Genomic DNA, 26,720 nt, shown 5'->3' with positions numbered 1-26,720 from the left:
TGGTAACTTCCGATTCACTCACAATCACACACAATTCACTGAATGTCGACAACTGGAGACACTTTGAATAATCAGTCCCGTTTCTCACCTTCACTCTGCATCAGGGAAACCGATGATTATAAAATCACACTTCAGGGCTGTGTCCAGTATCGCTGCAGATCCAGGGTCACTACCAAAGAATTTGGCAATTTTACACCACTATATCGATCAGACTGCAGAACGCACTGTCCTCAGCAAAGTGAGCCAGAAGATTCTCTGTCGGAATAGTCTCGCCTCAGGACACCGGTGTCCCAGACTGAGCCAGACCACGGACTCTTCCTGTCTGTGTAATTACGTGGTGGAATTACATATCTGCCGAACCATAACTGGCGTTAGAGGGTGCTCAGCTGCAGCCGGCATCCCATGAAAACTGTTCGGAATTAAACCTGGAGCGCGGCCGTTGAATGGAAGGGGCGATAATCGTTAAAACGACCCATCCTGTGAGTGGGGATATTCACACGTTCAGATGTTCACAGGTGCACTGCCAGTCCAGGTCTGGGTTCCTGCAGAGACTTAAGTTCCTTCTCACCGGTCCAAAAGAATTCATTGTCCCTTAGCCTGAAATACATGGAAGAATAAAGAGGAAAGAGGCAGATTACACAACAGTGCCAGCAACAGGGGACTGGGGTTAACATTTCAACATTCACAGACAAATACCATCAGAAAACCCGTCGATCCGCTGATATTTTATCACATTGAACATCAACACAAACCCTCACCGGATCTGCTGCAGACTTGGGAGGGGCAGAATGAGGTGCTGGAGAGCGGGGACAGATCTGTTTGTGAGCAAGTTTACTGTCACGCCTAGCTCCGTCAGTATACTGACAGCGGGGACAAGATCCTCAACGCCAGAATCTGTGAGACCGACATCGTTCAGCCTGGAGGTGAGAGAGAGTGAGGGTGAAGGACACAGAGAGACAGGAGATGGTGCAAATCCCCAGTGTTTATCAGTAACACAGTTACTGATCACATAAATGTTCAGTGTCAGACACCCAGTGACTCTAAGCATAATACTTACCACAGAGTTTGTATTTTACACTCCGGGTTCCTTGGAGCCGCAGACACCAGTTTCACACTTGAATCTCCCAGGTTATTTGTCCTGTGTCTAAATACAAACAGACAAATTGATGAACAAAGTGATTCAAACAGTGGGTCTGACCGAGTTTCTCTCACTCAGATATTTTTGGAAACATTAAACATTTCAGTAAATAAATAATTGGATTTCCATCACTGTAAAAGTCCTTCTCTGCCCATCTTCAGGGTATGGAGGGAATGTCAGTAATTTAGTCTCTCAGTGTAACCCTGTAAACATCAATGGGATGATCGATCCGACAGCAGGAAGGGTGATGAACAATAAAGATCCGACAGGCAGAAGGGTTGGGGAAGAGAAATTCTTTCAGGAAGAAAGGGGGAATGGGGAAGAAAGATCCTTGCAGGAGGAAGGGGGATGGAAATAAAAGATCCCAGAGGAAGGGGGATGGAGAAGGGAGATCCAACAGGAGGAAGGGGGATGTGAAGAAGACATCCCACAGGAGGATAGCAATGAGACAGTAGATCCCAAAAGAAGAGGAAATACTGAAGTTGATCTCATGGGACAGCTGGCCTGAGCTGAGGCCGACAATGGGAGAAGGGGAAGCCCATATGGTGGCTGGGAAAGCAAAGTCACTTTGGTGGAGTGCTGGCAATAAGTCACACCCGGGAAAGACAGGGGGAGGACAATCTCACTGATGTATTTCTCTCCCTCTCACTGAGACAGTTCTCTGACCCTCTCCTGTCCCTGGTCGGGAAGTGGCTGTGATGCTCTGACACATCTGCTGCAGTCAGTGTCCTGGATGTCAGTAACATTGAGAAGTCTGTTGTCACAGGCAGTGAGAAAAGTCCGCTCCTCTGATTTACCCCCCGTTAAACCAATGGCTGCTGTTCACTGATCTGATGAAGAGTCCAAAATCCCTTCACAGAGAACCCTTTCATTCCTGGGGAATTACTGACCTAACCCTGGTCATTTGTCATAATTCTTCACTATCTGATTTACTACAGTTTTACCCAAATCCCTTCACATTGAAACAACACAATGGAACAGTTTCACTGTTCAGACTGAGAGATAAATCAAGTTACCTCAACTCCTGGCACTTGTGCAGCCTGGGTCCCAGCCACTGGATTCCTTCATACTGAGTGCGGCAGTTCCACAGGTCAAGGTGTTTTATTGTATCACAGAGTCCAATGACATGAGACAGGACTGCGCAGTCAATTGGGGTCAGTGTCAATCAACGGAATGAAAGTGTTTTCACAGATCCCAGTGTGGCCTTGGCCAGTCCACGATTCTGAGACTCAAACACGCAGTGTAATGTGTTCAGGAGGCTCCTTGTATCATCTCCACTCCCTGTGTTTCCACTCTGGCATTTAACCTCCTCCTTCACCCAGTCAATCACCCGGCAGGTTGTTTGATGAGGAAATGGACCCAGAAACTCCTCCAGGCCCCGAGCTGTCACTGGGGAGGAGAGACCAGCAACAAAATGGAGATATACCTCAAATTGCCCATCTGTTGTGTTCCGAGCTTTAGTGGGGAATTTCTGTTTATCACTGGTATGTGAAATCAGGAATCCTGCGAGTGCCGCTACAAATTCTTGGATGATGAGGTGTGGGAATGTGTACGCCACACACCGGGCAGAATCCCCTCTCTCCAAAAGCTCCATCAGGAACCCGGACAGGAATTGGGAAGGCCCTCTAATCTGTCCTGCCTGAGCACTGCTGTAATATTTTCTCTGACTAGCAAAGCCACACCCCCCACCCTTCATCCCTCTGCCACTATCATGTCTGAAACATCGGAACCCTGGAACTTTGAGCTGCCAGTCCTGCCAGTTTCACTAATGGCTATAATGTCATAATTCCATGTGTCAATCCATGCCCTCAGCTCGTCAGCCTTTCCCACAATACTCCTCGCATTGAAATAGACACACCTCAGAAGATTATTACCACCACACACAACCCTTCTATTTGAGACTTTGCATGAAACTTTAACATCGTTTATTTTCACCTCTGCTCCACTATCTGCTCTGGCACTCTGGTTCCCATCCCCCTGCAAATCTAGTTTAAATCATCTCCAATAGCACTAACAAACCTCCCTGCAAGGATATTGGTCCCCCTGTAGTTCAGGTGTAACCTGTCTCTCTTGTACAGGTCCCACCTGCCCCAGAAGTCCCAATGATCCTGAAATCTGAAACCCTGCCCCCTGCACCAGTTCCTCAGCCACGTGTTCATCCTCCAGAGCATCCTATTCTTACCCTCACTGGCTCATGGCACAGGTAGCAATCCTGAGATTACCACACTCGAGGTCCTGCTTTTTAACCTCCTACCAAGCTCTCTATATTCACTCTTCATGACCTCCTTGCTCTTTCTTCCTACGTCATTGGTACCGATGTGTACCATGACATCTGGCTGCTCACCCTCCCACTTCAGAATGCTGTGCATGTGATCAGAGACATCCCTGACCCTGGCACCCAGGAGGCAACAAACCATCCGGGAGTCTCCATCACAACCACACAACCTCCTGTCTCTATCTCTAACTATAGAGTGCCCTATCACTACCGCTCTCCTCTTCTTCCCTCCTCCCTTCTGCACTGCAGAACCAGACTCAGTGCCAGAGATCCGGCTGCCGCAGCTTGTCCCAGGTATGTCATTCCCCCCAAAAGTATCCAAATTGGTATACTTGTTGTTGGAGGGAATGGCCACAGGGGAGTCCTGCTCTGCCTGCCCTTTGCCCTTCCCTCACCTGACGGTAACCCAATTGCCTGTGTGCTGCTCCTTTAGTGTAGCTGCCTCCCTGAAACTACTATCTGTAAACTCTTCATTCTTCTGAATGATCCAGAGGTCATCCAGCTCCTGCTCTAGTTCCTTAACATGGTTTATTAGGAGCTGCAGCTGGGTGCACTTCTTGCAGGCCTGACTTCCCACATCCTGCAACAGGAGCATTCCAACATCCTGCCTGGCATTCTCTCTACTCTGAATGAACAAAACAAAACTTACCAGAACCTGCCCTCGCCTCTGCCTGTTCGTGCCGAAGTCTGTTGAGCCAAAGCCGTCCCATTCTGCTCCCTCTCACTCCGCTGTCCGCTGGATATGGTGGTCGCCTTTTTAAAGCTTTTGGTGCTCTACTGGCTGATGTCACGTGCCTGCGCAGTCCAGCCTCCTTTCCCTGAGCAGTGAAAAAAATGGCTTCTCTCCGAGATTCCTTACTCCTTCACCCTCAGCCTCTAGCTCTGATTCTAAATCATTTAGTTATTTTTATTTTCCTCATACTGTTCCAGCTCCACTGTCATTTTCTTTAGATTGAATCTCTCAGTGTCAAGCCCGAACCATACAGAATAATTATTCTTTCCCCAGCCAGTCTGAGCCAGTATTGGCCTTAAGCCTCCATAACATCTCCACGGCCTTCTGTACTCTGAGGACCTGACACGCAATCGTTGTAATGGTCACTGCATTGCTGAGAAATCCCTGGATATCAGCCTCCTGCTCTTGGAGGACTTCCTGAAGTGAAACTTCCTGGGTTGTGATTCGTAGATCCAAATAGATCCCTTTGCCTTCATGTTTTGTAAGATCGGACAATTCTCGGGACTCCTTGTTGGTGCTGCCAAACATAGAATTACCAAGCTTGCGAACTGCATCATTCACTGCGGAGAATGACTGAATGTGTCTTAGAGGAGTCTGCTCAATAGCTTGCAAACTTCCGGGTGGCAAATGATTGTGAAAAGTCCAAATCGCTACCGGTCAATCAAACCCAACGACGGAAGCCGACGACTGGATTCAGAGAGAAACAGCCATATGCATTCTCAGAGTGAAATTAAGGTTTTGTGTTTTCCGTTCCATCGCTTACCTTTCAGTTGAGTGGGCACTTCAGATAAGCCCCATTCAACGTCCATGTAGGCGAACTGGCTGTCACCTGTTCAAACAGATTAGCTTGTGTGAAGTCTGTTCTGTCTAATACTGTAAATCCAGTAGCATTTATACCTTAACACCCAGTATATTTTTCAACGTACCGCGTTCCTGTATTTCATTCAATATTTTGCTCAGCTTTGGTAAATGGTGACGTAGTTTCACAAAGGATTCCCACATCACCCTCCAGGCACCGCAGCCCTTCTCCATCGCCAGATCCAGGAGGAGTTTTGAAGCGCCCGCTCGGTTTCCCTTCTCCGCGAGCTCAGTCACGCTCTGTTAAGAACAATGGGGAATATATTGAGGAGCAGGGGGAGGCGACTGCAGGCAGGAGGAAAGGATCAGCTCCAGGAGAAAATCCCCAGGGCAATGAGTACAGAGTGCATGGACTGCGACAGCTCCAGATCAAACTACGACAAGATCACTGTCGGGTTTCAACGGGGTAACTGCTGAAGAGCTGCAGCAGGCTCACACTTCACTGCCGGGCTCCATGAGTGATCCTGTCTCAGCCTGCAACTGGGAAATGGCAACGAGGAGCAGCCAGAAATTTCAGGACACATCTGCTAGTCGTACAGAGTTCGGACCGGCTCTGTCAGCTGCCTCACAGGGGAATGGGGGACATGCGGGTTATGTACAAAGGCGTCTGGTAGTTGTACAGAGAAAGGGGTTCGAACCGGCTCTGTCAGCTGCCTCACGAGGGAATGGGGGACATGCGGGTTATGAACAATGAGCGGCTCTTTGCTGCCATTCGGTCTGGGTGGCAAGAGGTGAGTCCTGGAAAGGGTTCTGTAGGGAATTATTTAACTGTGCATGCTTAGACCACTGCATCTTCAATTGTACTAAATCTGCAACCCCCGTATTAGCATTCCTCTGTCCACAAGGGTGATGTCTGTGACATGCTGTGGAGGCTGACTCATCAGGTATATTTACAGGGGTCGATAGGTTCGCGATCACTATGGGCGTCAAAGGTTATGGGGAGAGGCTGGAGTGTGGGGTTGAGAGGGAACATCAATCAGACATGATGGCATAGTACTGCAGGCACAATGGGCCCAACAGCAGAATTCTGATCATATGTCTTACGATCTGAACATTATGAACGGCAGGAATTACAAACTAGATCTAACAGTCACAAAAGACCAATTCACCAAACCATGAGGAAAGATGGGATACTTGATCAAATACAAGAAGGTTAGCAGTTCAAAGGAGAGGCAATAGTCAGTAGTGCCTGGTCAATTTGTGCTTATGGTGAAGGTAGACAACAGTTGGGCAGAGAAACAAGTCACTGTAAATAAGGTACGTGGGAACCTCAGGGTCATCAATAGAACAGCGACTGTTGCAGGGCCATTAGCGGCGTGCATTGGGAATATTAAGCAATATCAGACACAGCAGTTTAAAGTGGCTCTCTGTCCACTTGTAATATCTGTAAATTGTCCCTTCACTTACAGTTAACTGACAGTCATTGCCTGTATCCTCACCTGTCTAAAATGAATGTTCAGAGAATTAGACAGAAGCTTGTTTTGGTTGAATAAAGGCTGAGTGTACTTGCACATAGAGACTCCTTTGTTACGATTGATTCAAGCATCTTGGCCTTTCATTACACCACTTCTGTTGATCTGTGATAGCGGTAGAAGAACCTACACTCAGTCTGTGTCTCTTCAACTTACGTGATACTCCTTCCCTGTGTAGTGATCCTCATATGTTAACATGAGACCGAGTCCCTCCACACCCTCCTCAATTGCCTGCTCCAGTTGGTCTCGATAGAATCTCGTCAACTGGAACAGTTGGTGATTGACACAATTTGACAGGAAAGCAGAGATTGCAGAATTTTGATCTGCGAACATCCGTACAATATCACACCATGATTGGACCGACCATGATGTGAATTTAAAATGATCCTATCTACAGGCACAAGGTCAATATCTACCATTCCTGGCCTACTCATGGGCTCAAACACTTTTCCGATGCTGCTAAGTATCTGTTTCCGGCTCCTCCCTTGGCAGCACATTCCAGACGCTGATCTCTCAGAAATTAGAACGGAGATGTAACGTAAAGATTTTTACTCCTCATGCATATCAAGGATGTAAGTAATAAAGTCGATTCAATTCAATTTACTCTCTTTGGAAAACATGCATCCTAAATCCCCTTTAAACTTTCCCCTTAAACCTGTAGTATTTGCACACAAGTCACAGACTACTTACACATTGAAATCCAGTGTGGATCAGGCCCTTCCGACCCTGCGAGCTGTGCTGACCAGCGATTTGATCCGAGCCTAATCACGGGACAATTGACAATGGCCAATTAACCTGCCAACCGGCACGTCTTTGTACTGTGGAAGGAAACCAGAGCACCTGGTGGAAACCCATGCGATCATGTACCCACGCGAGAACATACAAATGCCTAACAGGCAACGGTGGGAATCGAACCTTGTTGCTGGTACTATAAAGCATTGGACTAACCACCACCTTATCCATGCCTCTGATCAATCTATGAATTCGATGAGAAGATCTGACCCCAACGCTCCAAAGAAAGCAATTGCAGGTTGTCCAATATTCTGTAACAAGAAGCATCATGTTGGACATCTGCACTGTCTCCAAAGCCTCCACGTCATTTCCGTGCTGAGTACCAGAACTGCACAAAATACAGCAACTGAGTCTTAACCAAACACAACTTTGCGATGTATAAGCTCACCTGATGCTGCTACACTTCACATCCACTTGTGCTGCCACTTTCAGGGAGCTGCATTCTGGCACTCTAAGATCCGTCCATATAGCAATCATCCACAGGGTCCTGACATTTACTGTACATTTCCCTATAGCATTTACCTCCCAGAGTGCAACTCTTCACACTTGCCAAGATTAAACTCCCTCTGCCATCTCACTGCCCGTATTTCAAACTAGCTAATATTTTGTTGATCCCATTGACAAGGTCCCAGTTTGCACAACTCCCCCAACTTCTGTATCATCTGTAAATTGGTGATCGGTAGAAGCATCTTTACTTAAAGGGGGCCAGACAGTGATCCTTGTGAAACACGCGTGACCTTGGTCAGACCAAGGCTGAGGCCTCGAGCCCAGTATGTGCTCGGCAGAGGACGAGATGTATTGTGGTCGACTGCAGATTCCTGCAGCGTTCATGGATCGGCTCTGGACTTCCTTTTTGCGTGGCTGTATCATCTTTCTGTGCTTGTGTTTGTGTATTACCAAGTTGAATGACTGTTAAACAAACTGTACTGAGTCAGACTCCCCAGCCCCAGCCCTGCCTCTGTTTTGTATGGCCAAGCCAACATTAGGCTACTAAGGCTCTGATGGAAACATGGCCTGAAACTTTGATTATTCCTCACTCTCTGTCTGACTTGCTGGTTTCCTAGAGCACTTTGGATGTTATTACCCTCATTTTAATATATAACATGCCTTGGGGTGCCATTAAATCCTACTCGGACATGTCATTGCCCTGATATCCCTCTGATTCCCTGTGCAAACCATCCTTGCTTTACATCCTTTAGTTCTGTCCCATTTCGCTGAGGATATGAAATACGTTAAGAAATCCACATTCACCATCAGTCCTCAGGCCAGCCATTCATTCGTGCAGGATCACAACTCACCTACAATGAACCATCTCCTGCTCCTGGACCAGCTCTCACCACGCCATTCACTGGAAACGTGCTCAACCTGACACTGAAAACACGCTCTAGTAAAGTCCCATCATCCAATGAACAACAATCGGGAAAGCAGATGGAAAATTGACTGTTGCCCTTCCATAACATGAACAATACTCTCACATTTGTGAACTCCTGGAAATGCTCCAATCATCAGCTTCTTTCTTTTATAATTGCAGCTTGGAGGCATCTTCCATGTAAAACAGACCTGTCTATTCCCTGGACTGTTATGTGCATTGTTCTCCTGTCTGTGTTTCACCCACATCCAACTGATTCAGGAGCTCCTGCTCCAAGGAGGCTTTCCATGGCAAGCGGAGTGACTCAACCATTGCCGGTACCATGGCCCTGTGCTGGAACTGTTTGATTGTTCAGGACTCAAGGCCACTTCACAGGATTGATAATCCCATTTGATGGCATTTTTCTGTGTTCCCATTAGCACTTGCGTATGTTACTTTCTCTAATATTTTGGCTACATATGCACAACAGGACAGAAGTTTAATTATACAGATCCCAGTGATCATACCTGTGTCCATCCTGATTCTGACTGATGGTGGTTGGCTGTCGTCTTCTTGTTTGAAAGAGGAGGCTGGTGATGAAACTCATCAGCTCCTGCCTTAGAGGTGACCAGGATCTGCTCCAGTTTCCCACCAGAACAACAGGTCTGCAGTAGATTCCATCTCCTGGTTCTTCACACAACCCTGGAACATCCGGACAGCAAAGATGAATACAGTGTGTTTCATTGATTAAAGCTCAGCAGTTAATAACATCATCCCTCAAAACTAATCAGTAACCTCCAAGATCTTCACAAACAAGAGAAAACCTGCAGTTATTGGAAATCCGGGGAACTCTGCAGGCCAGGCAGCATCTAGAGGAAAAAAGTACAATTGGCCCCACAAACCCACCAGCCTCCGTGTCAAGTGCACAATTCTCAGAATCTTCTGTCAACTCCAATTGTATCCCACCACCAGATATTTCCCTCACCCCCACTTTCTGCTTTCTGCAGGATTGCTCCCATCAAAACTCTAACAGATTTGTTAAACATGACTTACCACACACAAAGCTGTGTTGATTCTCCCTAATAAGTCCCTGTCTACTCAAATACTTGTAGATCCTATCTCTTAGTACTCCTTCCAATAATTTACCTACTACCGACATCAAACTTACTGGCCTATAATTTCCTGGATTACTTTTAGAGCCTTTTTTAAACAATGGAACAGCATGAGCTATCCTCCAATCCTCTGGCACCTCACCCGTAGATACCGGCATTTTAAATTTATCTGCCAGGGCCCCTGCAATTTAAACACTAGCCTCCTTCAAGGTCCGAGGGAATACCCTGAGGTCCTGGGGATTTATCTACTCTGATTTGCCTCAAGATAGCTAGCACCTCCTCCTCTTCAATCTGTATAGGTTCCATGACCTTACTACTTGATTGCCTTATTTCCATTGACTCCATTCCAGCTTCCTTAGTAAATACAGATGCGAAAAAAAACCCTATTTAAGATCTCCCCCATTTCTTTTGGTTCCATACATAGCCGACTACTCTGATCTTCAAAAGGACCAATTTTATCCCTTACTATCCTTTTGCTCTTAATATACCTATAGAAGCTCCTTGGATTATCCTTCACCTTGACTGCCAAAGCAACCTCATGTCTTCTTTTAGCCCTCCTGATTTCTTTCTTAAGTATTTTTTTGCACTTTTCTTACTCAAGTACCTTATTTGCTCCCTGTTTCCTATACATGTCACACATCTCTCTCTTCTTCCTTATCAGAGTTCCAATATTCCTAGAGAACCAAGGTTCCTTATTCTTATTCACTTTGCCTTTAATCCTGACAGGAACATACAAACTCTGCACTCTCAGAATTTCTCCTTTGAAGGCCTTCCACTTACCAATCACATCCTTGCCAGAGAACAACCTGTCCCAATCCACGTTTTTTAGATCCTTCCTCATTTCTTCAAATTTGGCCTTTTTCCAGTTTAGAACCTCAACCCGAGGACCAGATCTATCTTTATCCATGATCAAGTTGAAACTAATGGTGTTCTCATCACTGGAACCAAAATGTTCCCCTACACATTTTTCTGTCAGCTGTCCTAACTTGTTTCCTAATAGGAGATCTAATATTGCATCCTCTCTAGTTGGTACCTCTATATATTGATTTATAAAACTTTCCTGGACACATTTTACAAACTCTAACCCACCCTTCTATGTGTGAACACAAAGTACACTGCAGATGCTGTGGTCAAATCAACACGTGCAAACAAGCTGGATGAACTCAGCAGGTCGGGCAGCATCCGTTGAAACGAGCAGTCATCGTTTTGGGCCGAGACCCTTCATCAGGACTGAAGAAGGAGGGGGCAGGGGCTCTATAGAGAAGGTGGGGGAGGCTGGTAGGTGCCAGGTGAAAAACCAATCAGAGGAAAGATCAAGGGGTGGGGGAGAGGGAGCAGGGAGGGGATTGGCAGGAGAGGTGAAGAAGGGGAAAGCACTATGGGTAGTCGAAGAAGGCAGAATCATGAGAGAGGTGATAGCTGGAAGAGGAGGCAGAGTGAAAGTGGGATGGGGGAAGGGAGAGGGAGGGAATTACTGGAAGATGGAGAATTCGATGCTCAAACCATTTGTGACTTTGCATGAACCTTTTACATGACTCCGATGTCCATTTGTCCCTCCCCACTGATCTCCCTCCTAGCACTTACCCTTGTGAGTGGAACAAATTCTACACCTGCCCCTACACCTCCTCCCTCACTAATATTCAGGGCTCTAAACAGTCCTTCCATGTGAGGCGACAATTCAACTGTGAGTGTGTTGGGGCAAAATACTCTTTTCAGTGCTCCCAGTGTGGCCTCTTGTATATTAGTCAGACCCAATGTAGACTGGGAGACCGCTTCGCCAAGTATCTATGCTCCATCCGCCAGAACAAGCGGATCTCCCAGTGGCCACCCATTTTAATTCCACTTCCCATTCCCAGCTGTGCAACCATGGCCTCTTCCACTGTTGTCATAAGGCCACACTTAGGTTTGAAGAACTACAGCTTACATTCCGTTTGGGTAGCATCCAACTTGATGGCCTGAACATTCATTTCTCAAACTTCCAGTAAAGCCTCACCTGCTTCATCATTTCCCATCCCCCTGTCCCTGTCTTATGTTATCTCATTGTCTGCGCAGCACCTCCCTCTGGTGCTCATTCCCCTCCCCCTTCTCTTTTTCTTTCTTCCATGGCCTTCTGTCTCCTTCACCAATTTACTTCCTAGCTCTTTCACCTATCATCTGGTGTTGCTCTCTACCCTCCACCTACCTTTCTAATCCACTCAGATTTTGTTCCAGTCCTGATGAAGGGTTTCACCCTGAAATGTCGAGTGTACTTTTTCCCCATAGACGTTGCCTGGTCTGCTGAGTTCCTCCAGAATATTTTTCGTGTACCTCCAAGATCTTGGCCTCAATACTTACTTTCATACGACTTGTCCTGATCCCAGTGTGTGCATGTAATTGCAAAGAACGTACAACAGTGCCACTACTTCCTTAAGATTCTGTGGAGAGTCAGCATAATATCAAAAACTTCAATCGATGTGTTGTCGAGAGGGTATCAACTGGCTGCATCACAGCCTAGTACGGAAACAGCAATGCTTTTCAACAGAAAATCATGCAAAAGTTAGTGGATTTGGCCTAGTACATCACAGGGAAAACCCTCCCAACCACTGAGCTCATCTACATGAAATGCTGTTGCAGGAAAGCAACATCCATCATCACAAATCCTCACCACCCTGGCCAGGCACTTTTCGCAGCGCTGTTATCAGGTAGAAGGTTCAGGAAGTTCAAGACTCAAGCTACCAGGTTGAAGAACAGTTACTACCTCTCAATCATCAGGTTCTTGAGCAATGGGGTTGACTACACACTGTTGCCCATCTACTGAGATGCTCCCACAACCAATGATCTCACTTTAAAGTCTCTTTATCCTATTATTCAATGTTCTAGGTATTTACTGTTAATTATATTTGCATTTGCACAGTTTGTTGTCAACTTCATTTTTTCACTGACTTTCACTGTTATCTATAGATTTGCTGTGTGTCTGCAGGAAAATTAACCTCAGAGTTGTGTGTGGTGACATACAAGACATAGAGGCAGAATTAGGACATCTGGTCCATCGAGTCTTCTCTGCCATTCAATCATGGTTGATTCCCTTTTCCTATCTCCTTATCAACCACAGTTCTCCTCATAACCTTAGATGCCATGTCCAATCAAGAACCTATCAATCTCTGATCCAATCAAGAACCTATCAATTTGTTACAAATATTTATTCTGGTATTAAGATGTACTTTGCAATTTGTGCACTTTGCTCCTGGAACAGGAAAAGCTCCACCTGCTGGTAATGCTCTGAACGACACACAACAAGCAGAGAGTGAGTCAGAGAGTGTGATTTCTTTGCAAATCTGACAGTACCTCCATCCCCTGTATCAGAGCAGTAGTTGGCTTAGGGACCAAGCCATCCCTGTTAACATCAACATCGACACCATGTCTGTATGTCTGTCCAGCGATATCTGGTGCATCTGAATGACAGGATCACAGAGCCAGAGAGCATGGGTACAGACCCTTCAGCCCAACGAAAGCATGCTGTCCATCGAGATGCTTTCAACTTCCACTAATGAGCCCCTATCCCTCCAGGCTCCACCATTCCACATACCCACCCACATATGATATACTGAATCTTTCCTGGACACAAAACACAATTTCCCCATTTAAACATTTTGTAAAGATGGAGATGGGATACAATATTAGGTCAGTTAAAGTCACCAATGACAATGGCTCTGTTATGTTTGCATCTTTCCAAAACTTGTCAACTTACCCAAACTCATTGTCCCACTGGCCTTTGAGGCAGCAATAGTTACAGGGGGCTAGAGAGTGATTACTCCCTTCCCCATTCTGAGTTTGACTTAAACTAGACAGTCCCACTGATACCCTTCATTTTATCTGTGATACTATCCTTGATTAGTAATAACGATTGTTCCCCTTTCACCTCCCTCCATGTGCCTTTTGAAACAAGTAAACCCTGGAACATCAAACAGCCAATCCTGCCCTTGTAACATCAACTGTGTAATGGTATCATCCATGTACTGAACCATGTTCTAAGTTACTCTTATTGCATTGAAGTAAATACATTTCAACCCATCCAACTGACTATATGATGCCCTGTCCACAGCCCATCCTTCCACAGGCTCTCTGAAAATTGCATCTACCTTGATATCAACTGCTCCATCATTTTACCAAAGACAATGGTTCGTGTCGCCTACCAGCTGATTTTAACTCCCCATCCCCCTCTGTAGCACTGGCATACATACCTACATGGATATCAGTACATCTCTATTTCAGGTATAACCCATCCCTTTGGTCCAAATCCCAGGTCTGAATAGGTTCCCACTTCATAGGTTCTCAATTTCATGCGTAGAAAATTATTTGGTGACGACTGGTGGAAATAAATCTAAATTATTCGTTGACATTTGCTAGTTAGAACTGAAGGGAATGTGCTGTTGGGACAAGTGGGTTTGTTCTCAGCAGAGTCTTGCATGGAGATATACTCCAGGATAAGTGTATCATTGCAGATTGGAATAGCCAGAGGAGGCATTGATATGCTGCTGCAGTTTATGGTAATTCCACATTTCTGCAATCACCACAGCATGAAACACTTGGGCCATCTTACAAAAGGGAAGAAATTGTCAACAGATTTTGTGCTGATGCTGACGTAACACAGCCAAGTAAGGAAACATCAGAACTGACCGAAAGCTACTTCAGAATGAGCAAAACCCCGAAATGAGCAAACATTGTTTGGGAATGGGATTGGCTTTATAGAGTTGGGCTACTGACAACACATTACCAGACCTGGAGTGATTGCAACTCAGTCTGACAGGCATAACTGGTACTTCTGGACACAATCCACCTCCCTCCAACTATTTCATACCTTCCTTGTACAGGTATGAAATGTGTAAAGGACCGGAGTTTGAGTAAATGAGTCTCACCAAACTTTCTCCTGACTGAATGAATGGAAACTCTGGGTCAGTAGTGTTTTCTTCAGTTGGTGCTCTCAGTCCTCAGGCTGGTTCACTTGTTGCCGTTCCCTCATCTTCAGTCGTGGTTTGCTTCCAGTTGTGCGTTTTACTTCCAATAAATCTCTCACTGCAGGTCAAACTTTAACCAGACATATAAGGAAGCACGTTAACAATACAAAGCAGAACAAAACATTTCTGCTCAATCACCCTGAAATTAAAATTCACTGAATTTAAACATTGAAGACAAATTTAATGACATCAGTGAGCAAATCTGTAATTATCCTTCACACTTCACAAAACTTGACATGGGATATGAAGTGAATCACTCCATTATGGTAAGAGATGAGATGTACGATCAAAATTAGGTGATTCCGTCCATCGAGTCCGCTCCACCATTCAACCATGGCTGATATCATTAACCCCACAATGCCACATTGCTGCCTTCCTCCTGTAACCCTGATGCTACTTAGCAATCAGAAATTAATATTTGCATAACACTCAACAACAGCCTCCACCACCCTCTACGGCAACAAATTCCACACGTTAGCTGAAAATATTCTCATCTCACTTTTAAAGGGAAGCTCCTTCATTCTGAGGCCGTTCTCTGAGATCACAGACTCACTGACTAATGGAAACGTCCTCTCCCTATCCAGGACTTTCAGTATTTGGTAGGCTTAAGTAACCACCTCCTCCCCATTGAGCACAGGCCCTGGTTCATCAAATGCTCCTAATCATTGCCCTGGTTACGATTTCTTGTGCTGATGCTCTGGGTATTTGATTTTGTAGTTTTCTGTGTTCTGCTGGTAGAATGTTCAGGCTTGACCCAAAGATAAGGGGCTATGATGTTCAACTTAGGCATCATATGTCAGCCAATATGGATGGTGGAATTGGGAGGAAGTTCCAGAGCGGAGATTAATTTGTGAAGGACAATGGTGTGCTCATGGTCTTTTTGGTAGGAGATGTGGAAAGATCAGGAAAGACAGCTGTAGGATTTGATACAACAGGAAGTTGCGGTTGGAAGGAGTGCTTGCAAGATGAGGCGGTCCAAGATGGGAAGTTCTACGGGTGATAGGTGATGAGAATTCAGCACCATGAGCAACGGTCATACCCAGCTTTTGGAAGATACAATTCCTAACAACGTGCATTTTTAAACTGGTTTAACTGTGATATGCAACTTTTTTTCTTTTCTTTCTCTTAATAACTGTTTGGGAAAGCTGAAAGTAGTAAATATACAATGTTTATAATCTTATGCCTTATACATTCTGTTATTACTTGCCAACTAATAATGGCAGTATTCACTCAGATCAAAATTTTTTTAATCAGAGCATCATCAAGTTCCTGCTTGAACATGGAACACAGAACAGAGAAATTTACAACACATTACAGGCCCTTCAGCCCACAGTGTAACCATGTAAACTACTCTAGAAACTGCCTAGAATCTCCCTGCCGCATAGACCTCTATTTTTCTAAACTCCATGTAGCTATCTAAGAGGCTCTGAAAAGATTGAATCGTATCCACTTCCAATACCACTGCCGGTAGTGCATTCCACGTACTCACCCATCTCTGTGTGAAAAACTTACCCCTGACATCCCCTCGCTACCTATTTCCAAGCACTTTGAAACTACTCCCCTTGTGTTAGTCATTTCAGCTCTAGGAAAAAGTCTCCATCTATCCATGCTATCAATGCCCCTCATTATCTTATATAACTCAATCAGATTGCCTCTCCTGCAACACTCCAAAGAGAAAAGGCCAAGTACACTCAAGCTATTCTCATAAGTTACGCCCTCCAATCCAGGCAACATCATTGTAAATCTCCTCTGCATTCTCTCGACAGTATCCACATCCTTCCTCTAGTGAGATGACCAGAACTGAACAAAGTCTGCCTTCTTAAAATCATGGTTAACATGCACAGCAGCTTTGAGTGTCCTATGACATGGACCCCAAGATCTCTCTGATCCCCCACACTGCAAGAGACTCACCATTAATATTATATTCTGTCTTCAAATTGAATCAACCAAAATGAACCATTTCACACTTATCAGGGTTGAACTCCATCTGTTGCTTCTCAGCCCAGTTTTGCATCCTATCAATGTCACTCTGTGAACTTTGACAACCTTCCAGACTATCCACAACACCCTCAATATTTGTGTCATCAGCAAACTTGCTAACCCATCCCTCCACTTCCTTATCCAGATCATTTATAAAAATCACAAAGAGGAGAGTCCCAGAACAGATCGCTGCAGATCTACAACCACTCTTTGCCTTCTATGTACAAGCCAATTCTGGATCCACAAAGCAAGGTCCCCTTGGATCCCATACCTCCTTACTTTCTGAAGAAGCCTTGCATGGGGTACCTTATCAAATGCCTTGCAGAAATCCATGTACACTACATTTACAGCTCTACCTTCATCAATATGTTTAGTCACATTCTCAAATAATTCAATCAGGGTCATAATGCATAACCTGCCCTTGACAAAGCAATGCTGAAAATTCCTAATCATATTATGCCTCTTCAAATGTTCATAAATCCTACCTCTCAGGATCTTCCCCATCAACTTACCAACCACTGAGGTAAGACTCACCGGTCTATAATTTCCTGGGTATCTCTAATTCCTCTCTTGAACAAGGGGACAACATTTGCAAACCTCCAATCCTCCGGTACTTCTTCCGTCCCTGTTGATGATGCAACAAACAACACAAGAGGCTCAGCAATCTTCTCTCTCTCTTCCCATGGTAGCCAGGGGTATATCTCATCCAGGCCCAGAGAATGATTCAACTCAATACTTTTCAAAAACTCCAGCACATCCTCCTTCTTAATGCCTATATGCTCAAGCATTTCAGTCCACTGTAAGTCATACCCACAACTGCCAAGGTACTTTTCCTTGGTGAATACTGAACCAAAGTATTCATTAAGTACTTCAGCTATCTCCTCTGACTCCAGCCACATGTTTCCACTCTCACACGGCTCATCCTCTTGCTCTTCACATACTCGTAGAACGCCTTGGGCTTTTCCTCAATTCTGCTCACCAAGGACTTCTTATAGCCACTTCTGACTCAACTAATTTCATTTTTAAGCACCTTCCTAGCAACTTTGTAATTTTCTAGAGCTCTAACAGCACCTAGCTTCTTGAACCTTTTCTTTTATTTTCTTCTGAACTAGATTTTCTATATACTTTGTCACCAACCTTCTTCAGCCCAAGATCCCTGACCTCGGCCTTAGTGAAAGGCAAGATCGACCTACTAAATCGGTCAGTCACACGCATGTGCACCGGGCAGAAAAGACTGAAGTAAAACCCCACAACCTGGAAGTAGAAATAATGTACGTACACTGGGGGGTCACCACCCTTTTTTGCACCGTGGACCGGTTTAATATTGACAATATTCTTGCAGACCAACCGGAATACAGCGATACTCCAAGCAGATTCCTTATGTCCAGTCTATTCCGCAATTTAGTTTACATGGCTTCAGCACTTAGCTTCTGTCCCGCTTGCTTACGTTTCTTTCGCTTAAAAAACTCAATGGCTTTGTCTTTAAGTGCAGGGTGCTTGGACTCAGGGTACCAAAGCAGTTTTGAGGGCTTCAGTGACTCATTAGACAGCCTCCGGGCCTGAACACCAGCTTCCTGCCAGACGCCTTGGCCAGGTGCAGCTGGTTGTGGGTGAGGTGAGAGGACAAAGTAAGGGCCGGAGGTCCCCATGCCAGGGCCGCAGTCCAGAGAGTGTGACCGACCGACCGAGGAGTGCAACAGGACGTGAGCCTTGTAGGATCATCGGCCAACAAGTTTATCTCGAGGGATGATTTTCAGTAGATCGCAGCGAGGTAGCTGCTCTGCTACTTACAAAACCCTGAGCCCAAATTAGGTCATCTGCACAATTTTAGCACTGGGTTCCTCACGAACATTCACTGGGCAGAAAGAATGGAACTAAAACCCCACAACCCGTAAACAATCTCTTAACAGTATTTGTGTATTTATTTTTCATCTTTTTCGGGATCTACTGGGAAAGTCGCAAAGATCGACCAGTCGGCCGCGATCGACGGGTTGGTGACCACTATTGTACACCATGGTTCTTTAAATCTACCTTCCTTTCCCTGCCTCAATGAAACATACAGTACCTATGCAGAACTCCATGCAAATGGCCCTGAACATTTGCCACATTTCTGCCAATGCATTTCCCTGAAAACATCTGTTCCCAATTTATGCTCCCCAAGTTCCTGCCTAATAGCATCAGACTTCCCCCTACCTCAATTAAATATTTTCCCAAATTGTCTGCTCCTATCCCTCTCCAGCACTACGGTGAAGGAGATAGAGTTGTGGTCACTACCTCCAAAATGCTCTCCCACCAAGAGATCTGACACCTGACCAGGTTCATTTCCCAATACCAGATCAAGTTCAGCCTCTCTTCTAGTTGGCTTATCTACATATTGCATCAGGGAAACTTCCTGAACCCACTTATCAAACTCTATCCCAGCTAAACCGCTAAGGAGATGCTAATCAACATTAGGAAAGTTAAAAGTCAATATTAGGGAAGTTTGGTTGAAACCCAGATCGTACCTACCCTGGACATTTATTCTTTATGAAACGAGGCCTTCTCATCCCTTTGTCTCATGGCCGTTAGCAGAGCTGACTAACGAGCCAGGTTTGCATACAAGCCCAGTGAGGGGCTGCTTCTGAAATTATCCTTGTGAACCTTGTTATCAACACTACACCACACACTGATAATTGTATATGGGAATATAACGCACTGGGGAATCAAAGCGCTGTGTCTATCCTCAGTCAGCTATGGTACTGTCATTTATAAATGGGTTAGGGGCCATTAAATCGCAAAATCCATCTGAGTATTGTGTTAGTCATAATATTTTGTTAAGTTTCAAAGTCATGAGGAAAAGAATAACAGACAAATGGGTAGCAGGATAATTTACTGGGAAAAGCTGTGGTTTCTTTACTGTTCGAACAACAATTACAAACTGAGTGACTGTGCACAGGTACATTTCCAGGAGACTTAAACCATTCCAGGGTGAATGTAATAAAAAGAAACTGGAATTATTAGAGATGTTCAGCAGGTAAGGAACAACTGTGGAGAAAGAAATAAATTTATTGATTCAGATTCATGACCTTTTGTCAGAATGACTTCAAAACTTTTTCTGTTTTTACTGCAGATATCCAGCATCTCGAGTTTCTGTTTGATTTCCACTGCCTGACAGACTGGTGACAGTGAGGGGGAATTTCCAAACAAGGATTGAACACTGAACACCTGGGGTCATTTCTGCTGTTGTAAATATGCAACAGTCCACTTAATCACCGCCCCTCCCTGTGGGGGAAGTTGTTTTCTCCTCCGATTAGTCGTCATTGCTTCTAAGGCTACATCCACACTAGACCGGATAATTTTGAAAATGCCGGTTTCGCGTAAAAACGATAGGCGTCCACACTATGCGTTTTTGAAAATAACTAAGACTGTGGATAGGGCTTTAGACTAAATAATAGGTGGTCGGTTCAACTCATTGGAAAAGTATGGATAAAGTAAAAGAAAAATGTGTGAATAAAGTTAAAGAAAAAATAAAAGATAGAAGAGAAAATAAGAGTGGAGTAAAGAAAAGTCAAGTGCAGAAGAGGAAAAGAAAAAGAGCTTTTGCAAGCACAATGAATTTAAGGGCAATTTATCTAAATGTCCACAGTATTCAAAATAGTCAGTGAACTTGTGACACAAATCGGTACAAAGGGGTATCATTACAGAGATGGGGTTGCAGTGTGGAGAGGTTTGGGAATGAAATATTCAAGGATATCAGATAATACAGAAGGATAGTGTCAGGGAGGTGGGGTAGCGCTCTTAACTAAGGGTGACATCAGGGTGATAGTGAGATTGGATATAATATCTAAGGAGCAGAATGTTGGGTAGAGACTAGGATTAGTAAGGGGGGAAAATCACTGGTGGGAATTACGTAGATTGGCAGTCTCAAGGAGCATTTCATAGAACACATCTGTGATAGCTTTCGTGTACAGCATGTTACCGAACATACAATGGGATGTGCTATCTTAGATCTGGTTCTTTGCAATAAGGCAGGTAAAATTAGTGATCTTGTAATTTGGGATCCTGTTAGAAAGAGTGAACACAGTATAATTTAGATTTTCCTAAAATGGGGGGTGAAATAGTTCAATCAAAGTCCTGTGTATTATGCCTAAACAGTGGAAACTACAATGGGATAAGTGAGGATTTGGTTAATGTAGACTGGGAACACAGACTATATGGTGGGATGATTGAGGAACAGTGGAAGACTTTCAAAGAGATCTTTCATGGTGTTCAACAAAAGTATATTCCAGTTAAAAGCAAGAACAGTAAGAGTGGGGAGAGCCAGCCTTGGATAACTAAGGAATTAAAAAAAGGCATCGAACTAAAAGCTTATGCACACCAAGTTGTCAAGAGTAGTGGGAAACTGGAAGATTGGGAAGCAACATTAAAAAGCAACGAAGAATCAAAAAGTGAGCAATAAAGAAAAGGAAACTCTATTATGAAAATAAACAGCACAAAATCTGAAAATGGACAGTAAAGGTTTTTAAAATTATATTAAGTGGAAAAAGGCGGCTAAAGTGAATGTAGGTCCCTTGGAAAACAAGATGGAGAAATTGATAGTGTGTAATGAGGAATGGCCGAGTCTTTGAATGACTATTTTCTGTCAGTTTTCACAGTGCAGGACACGTCTAACGTGGCAAAGAGAGACATAATGGAGGTGATGGAAGCTGAGGACCTCGATACAATAGCTAACACTAAAGAGGTATAGCTGAGTAAACTTGTGGGATTGAAGAAAGACAAGTCCCTGGTCCAGACAGGGTACTGAAAGAAATGGCAGAAGTTATAGTTGATTCCAGAGATAAGGTGGTGAGACTATGAGGAGAGACCGAGTCGCCTGGGACTGTACTCGCTGAAATTCAGAACAATGAGATAAAATCTCACAGAAACATATAAAATTATGCAAGGGATAGATAAGGTAGAGACAGGAAAGCTGTTTCTCCTGATACGTGAGACTAGAATGAGGTGACATAGCCTCAATATTCAAGGGATTATGACTTAGGATGAATATGAGAAGGAGCTACCTTTCTCAGAGGGTGGTGAATCTGTGGAATTCTGTGCCCAATGAAACAGTGGAGGCTACCTCAGTAAATATATTTAAGACAAGGTTGGATAGATTTTTGCTTAGTGGGGGAAATAAGAGTTATGGGGAAAAGGCAGGTAGGTGTCAATGAGTCCATGGGCAGATCAGCCATGATCTTACTAAATGGCAGAGCAGGCTCGATGGCCGACTGCTGCTCCTATTTCTTATGTTCTTCTGAGAAACATTCAGTCCATTCTGGAGAAGCATCAACCTGGACCGAATCCCAAACACTGCCAGTTCCATCCTCCCAGAGTCCCGATCCCAGCATTTTCACCCAAGTACAAATATATTTTACCTTATACCAGCTGAATGTACTGTACTGATCTGTATAGATGGTACATCACACAAGACTTCCACTGCACCATGCTCCATGAAAAATAATAAACAAATTGACCATTTAGAATTGAATTGACTTTATTACTTACATCCTTTATGTACATGAGTAAACATCTTTACATTACGTCTCGATCTAAATGTACAATGTGCAATTTATAGTAATTTATAATAAATATTATGTACAACAGCATAGTCAATATAACACAAAAATACAATTATGTCAGTATGAATGAGTCATTCTGATGACCTGGTGGAAGAAGCTGTCCTGAGAGCCTGTTAGTCCTGACTTTTTTGCTGCAGTACGGTTTCCCGGATGGTAGTAGCTAGAACAGTTTGTGGTTGGGGTGACTTGGGTCACCGATAATCCTTCCGGCCCTTTTTACATACTTGTCTTTGTAAATGTCCTGAATAGTGGGAAGTTCACACCCACAGATTCACTGGGCTGTCCGCACCACTCTCTGCAGAGTCCTGCGATTGAGGGAAGTACAGTTCCCATACCAGGCAGTGATGCAGCCAGTCAGGATGCTCTCAATTGTGCCCCTGTAGAAAGTTCTTTGGATTTGGAGGCACATACCAAACTTCTTCAACCATCTGAGATGCAAGAGGCACTGTTCTGCCTTTTTCACAACATAGCCAGCATGTCCAGACCAAGCGAGATCCTCGGTGAAGTTTATGCTGAGGAATTCAAAGCTGCTCACCCTCTCAAACCCAGATCCAGTGATTGTGTACAAATGTTAGACTGAGCTGGTGTACAGTTCTCTGAGAAGCCCAGGTAAATGGTAAGCTCCCCGCAATCGGAATCTCACAGATGATCCGCTGCCGACGACCCACTTCAAAACAGAACGGAGAGGGAACACTGCCCACTCGGGAATGAGCGTGCGCAAAGTAATTGTTGTGACATCACAGTGAGGGGTGGGGCCTCAGAAATAAACCCACAGATGCTGCAGTTCTGGGGTAAACTGGATCAAACTAGAGGACATGATTTGAGAGTTAGGGGGCAGAAGTTTAAGGGAAACACGAGGGGGTATTCCTTTACTCAAAGAGTGATAGCTGTGTGGAATGAACTTCCTGTAGAAGTAGTAGAGGCCAGTTCAGTTGTGTCATTTAAGGTAAAATTGGATAGGTATATGGACAGGAAAGGAGTGGAGGGTTATGGGCTGAGTGCGGGTAGGTGGGTCTAGGTGAGATTAAGAGTTCGGCACGGACTAGGAGGGCCGAGATGGCCTGTTTCCGTGCTGTGATTGTTATATGGTTATATGGTTAAATGACCAGCGGATGGTTCTCCCAGGATAACGTCAGAATCAGGTTTAATATCACCGGCGAATATCATAAAATTTGTTGTCTTTACAGCAACAGTACATTCTAATACATAATAATGCATAAAAAATCTCCAAATTTCAATATGTTAAAATGAATAAGCAGTGCAAAATTGAAATAAGAGTAATAAACCGATGACTCATTTTAATTGCGTGTAAATGTTAGACAGCCCGGGTTGCTGTTCTGGAACTTCTAAAGGAGGGGCTCAACTGAGTGCAGAGATCATTGAGAAGTCCCGATAACTGGAAAAGGGTCAATTCCAGCATAAATAGGGTTAACATACCCGGAAATTTGGCTGCACTTTGATGGGTCGTAGCAGAATGGAGTCTAGAAAAAAAATACCCACCCACTGTGAAAGAGCGTGACCTATCTGGATCTCACTGCCTTGTGAAAAGGAAACTCCACATAGACATGTGGCAGTGTCCCGAAGGTACGATTACTCCCCGTCAGCAAGAACACAACAGGCCGAACAACCGCTTCCCACGTCCTGGAATTATGTAAACAATTATCGACCCCAGGCATCGATCCATGCGAAGTGCGGATCCGTCTCTGGGCTGGGTGATGAAGGTAAAGTTCCCCATGAACACTCATCAGATGGGTTCAGACCCGACATCACCACCACATCCTGCTCTGATGACCAGAGCACCAGGGGCTGAGCGGCGGTTCAGTGTGAAGGTCCCACAACCCAGACCGCCCCCGGCAGTTTCTGTCCAGAAAGCAGGGCAATGCCACCAGTTTGGGGAAGTTAGTGGGATTTACTGTCTGACATCAGACCTCCTCACTCAGAAACGGCCTCAAGACAGATTGGTAGATATGTTATTGATCCCAAAGAAAATTACAAGGTCACATTAGCATTACAAGTGCACAGACATAGAAGTATGAGAAGAGAAGTAGGAAATAATAAAAAAAGGTCTCAAATAGTCTAACAGGAGGGGAAGCACTTCCACGGTTATAGAATCATATAAATCTACAGCAATGGTCACCAACTTTTTAAGCCCAAGATCCCCTACCTCGGCCTTCGTGAAAGGCAAGATCGACCCCAGATCGATTAGTTACACCCATGTGCACCGGGGCAGAAAAGACCGGAAGTAAAATCCCACAACCCAGAAGTAGAAATAATGTATAAACACCAGGGGGTCACCACCCATTTTTCCACCGCGGACCACTTTAATACTGACAATATTCTTGCAGGCCGGCCAACAGTGGGGGGTGTGGGTGGGGGTGGTGTTAAACACAACCGGAATACAGAATACAGGTTCCTTATATCCAGTCTATTCCACAATTTGGTTTTCGCGGCTCTCGGCACTTAGCTTCTGTTCCGCTTGCTCATGTTTTTTTTCCGCTGAAAAAACTCAACGGTTTGTCTCCAAGTGCAGGGTGCTTGGACTCAGGGTACCAAAGCAGTTTTAAGGGCTTCATTGCCTCATTAGACAACCTCCTGGCCCGAACTGTAGCCTCCGTCTGCTCACCGCCAGCCGCCATGGCCAGATGTGGCTGGTCGTGGGTGGGGTGAGAGGACAAGGTCAGGGCCGGAGGTCCCCATGCCGGGGCCGCAGTGGTCGCAGACTGGAGCGACTGACTGACCGAGCGAGTGCGGAGGAATGCAACAGGGAGAACACCCAACCCCCTTGTAGGATCTATCGGCCGATTACAGTTTGCTTCAGTAGATCGCAGCGAGGTAGCTGCTCTGATACTCATGAAACCCTAAGCCCGAATTAGGTCGTCTGCAAATATTTTAGCACCGGGTTCCCCACAAACATTCTGTGTGCTGAACAAGTTTAGATCAGCACCCATCTGTCTGCGCTCCAGGCCACTATCAACGGCACTTCCCACTGGCTGCGCGAGGCCAACCAGTGATCCCTGGCGCGAGGGTGTCCCTGCGTTTAGGCGACTGATGATGCAGCTGACTCATATCATTTCCTCGTGGCCCGGTGGTTGGGGACCACTGAAGTACACTGTGTAGTGCAGGGCAGAGGAGCTACACACATGCACATTGGGCAGAAACAACGGAACTAAAACCCCGCAACCCGGAAACAATTTCTCAACAGTATTTGAGAAAGTCTCAAAGATCAACCAGTTGATCACGATCGATGGGTGGGTGACCACTAATCTACAGCACAGTACAGATCCTTCAGCTCGCTAAGTTATGCCGAACATGTAACCTAGCGACTGCGTAGGATTAACCTACTGCACAGTCCTCTAATTCTCAAAGCTCCATGTAGAAACATAGAAAAATGACAGAGCAATACAGACCCTTCGGCCCACAATGCTGTGCCGAACATGTACTTTTTCCAGAAATTACACATATCCCTCTATTTTTCTAAGCTCCATGTACCTACCCAGGAGTCTCTTAAGAGAACCTATCGTTTCCACCTCCACCATCATCACAGGCAGCCAACTCCATGTATTCACCACTCCCTGCATAAAAACATTACCACCGACATCTCCGCTGTACCTGCTTCCAAGCAGCTTTAAATTATGACATCTCATGTTAGCCATTTCAGCCCTGGGAAAAAGCCTCTGACTATCCACACAGTCAATGCCTCTCATCACCTTATACACCTTTATCAGGTCACCTCTCATCCTCCATCGCTCCAAGGAGAAAAGGCCGAGTTCACTCAACCTATTCTTGTAAGGCATGCTCCCCAATCCAGGCAACACCCTTGTAAATCTCCTCTGCACCCTTCCTATAGTTTCCACATCCTTCCTGTAGTGAGGTGACCAGAACTGAGCACATTATTCCAAGTGGGGTCTGAGCAGGGTCCTATATAGCTGCAGCATTACCTCTCGGCTCCTAAACTCAATCCCATGAGTGATGAAGGCCAATACACCATACACCTTCTTAACCACAGAATCAACCTGCGCAGCAGCTTCGAGTGTCCTATGGACTCAGGCCCTAAGAATCCTCTGATCCTCCACCAAGAGGTAAACAATTAATACTATATTCTGCCATATTTGACCTACCAAAATGAACCATTTCACACTTAACTGGGTTGAACTCCGTCTGCCACTTCTTAGCCCAGTTTTGCATCCTACCAATGTCCCGCTGTAACCTCTGACAATTCTCCACACTATCCACAACACCTCCAACCTTTGTGTCATCAGCAAATGTATTAACCCATCCCTCCACTTCCTCACGAAGAGAACAGATCCCTAAGGCACACCACTGGTCACCAACCTCCATGCAGAATACGACCCATCTACAACCACTCATGGCCTTCTGCGGGCAAGCCAATTCTGGTTCGACAAAGTAAGGTCCCCTTGGAT

The 26,720-nt window shown here is 45.0% G+C and overlaps 1 long non-coding RNA gene across 4 annotated transcripts in view; it reads right to left on the bottom strand.

The window, feature by feature from the left end:
• LOC132396750 (uncharacterized) overlaps window positions 1-26,720 on the bottom strand; it is a 34,595-nt gene continuing 7,875 nt past the window's right edge. The window contains exons 2-10 of one of the 4 annotated variants that reach the window (XR_009513124.1): window positions 14,624-14,792; window positions 12,063-12,142; window positions 9,144-9,318; window positions 5,073-5,244; window positions 4,910-4,975; window positions 2,155-2,527; window positions 1,058-1,144; window positions 759-917; window positions 1-597 (exon numbers count right to left, since the gene is read on the bottom strand). This is a non-coding gene — a long non-coding RNA (uncharacterized LOC132396750). Of the gene's footprint in view, window positions 598-758; window positions 918-1,057; window positions 1,145-2,154; window positions 4,976-5,072; window positions 5,245-9,143; window positions 9,319-12,062; window positions 12,143-14,623; window positions 14,793-26,720 lie in introns of all 4 variants that reach the window. The other 3 variants (XR_009513108.1, XR_009513129.1, XR_009513135.1) reach the window with 3 other exon arrangements.

This window comes from Hypanus sabinus, chromosome 1, assembly GCF_030144855.1.
Source record: "Hypanus sabinus isolate sHypSab1 chromosome 1, sHypSab1.hap1, whole genome shotgun sequence".
In the NCBI taxonomy this organism is placed as follows: Eukaryota; Metazoa; Chordata; class Chondrichthyes; order Myliobatiformes; family Dasyatidae; genus Hypanus; species Hypanus sabinus.
This window is presented reverse-complemented; position numbering and strand designations above follow the sequence as displayed.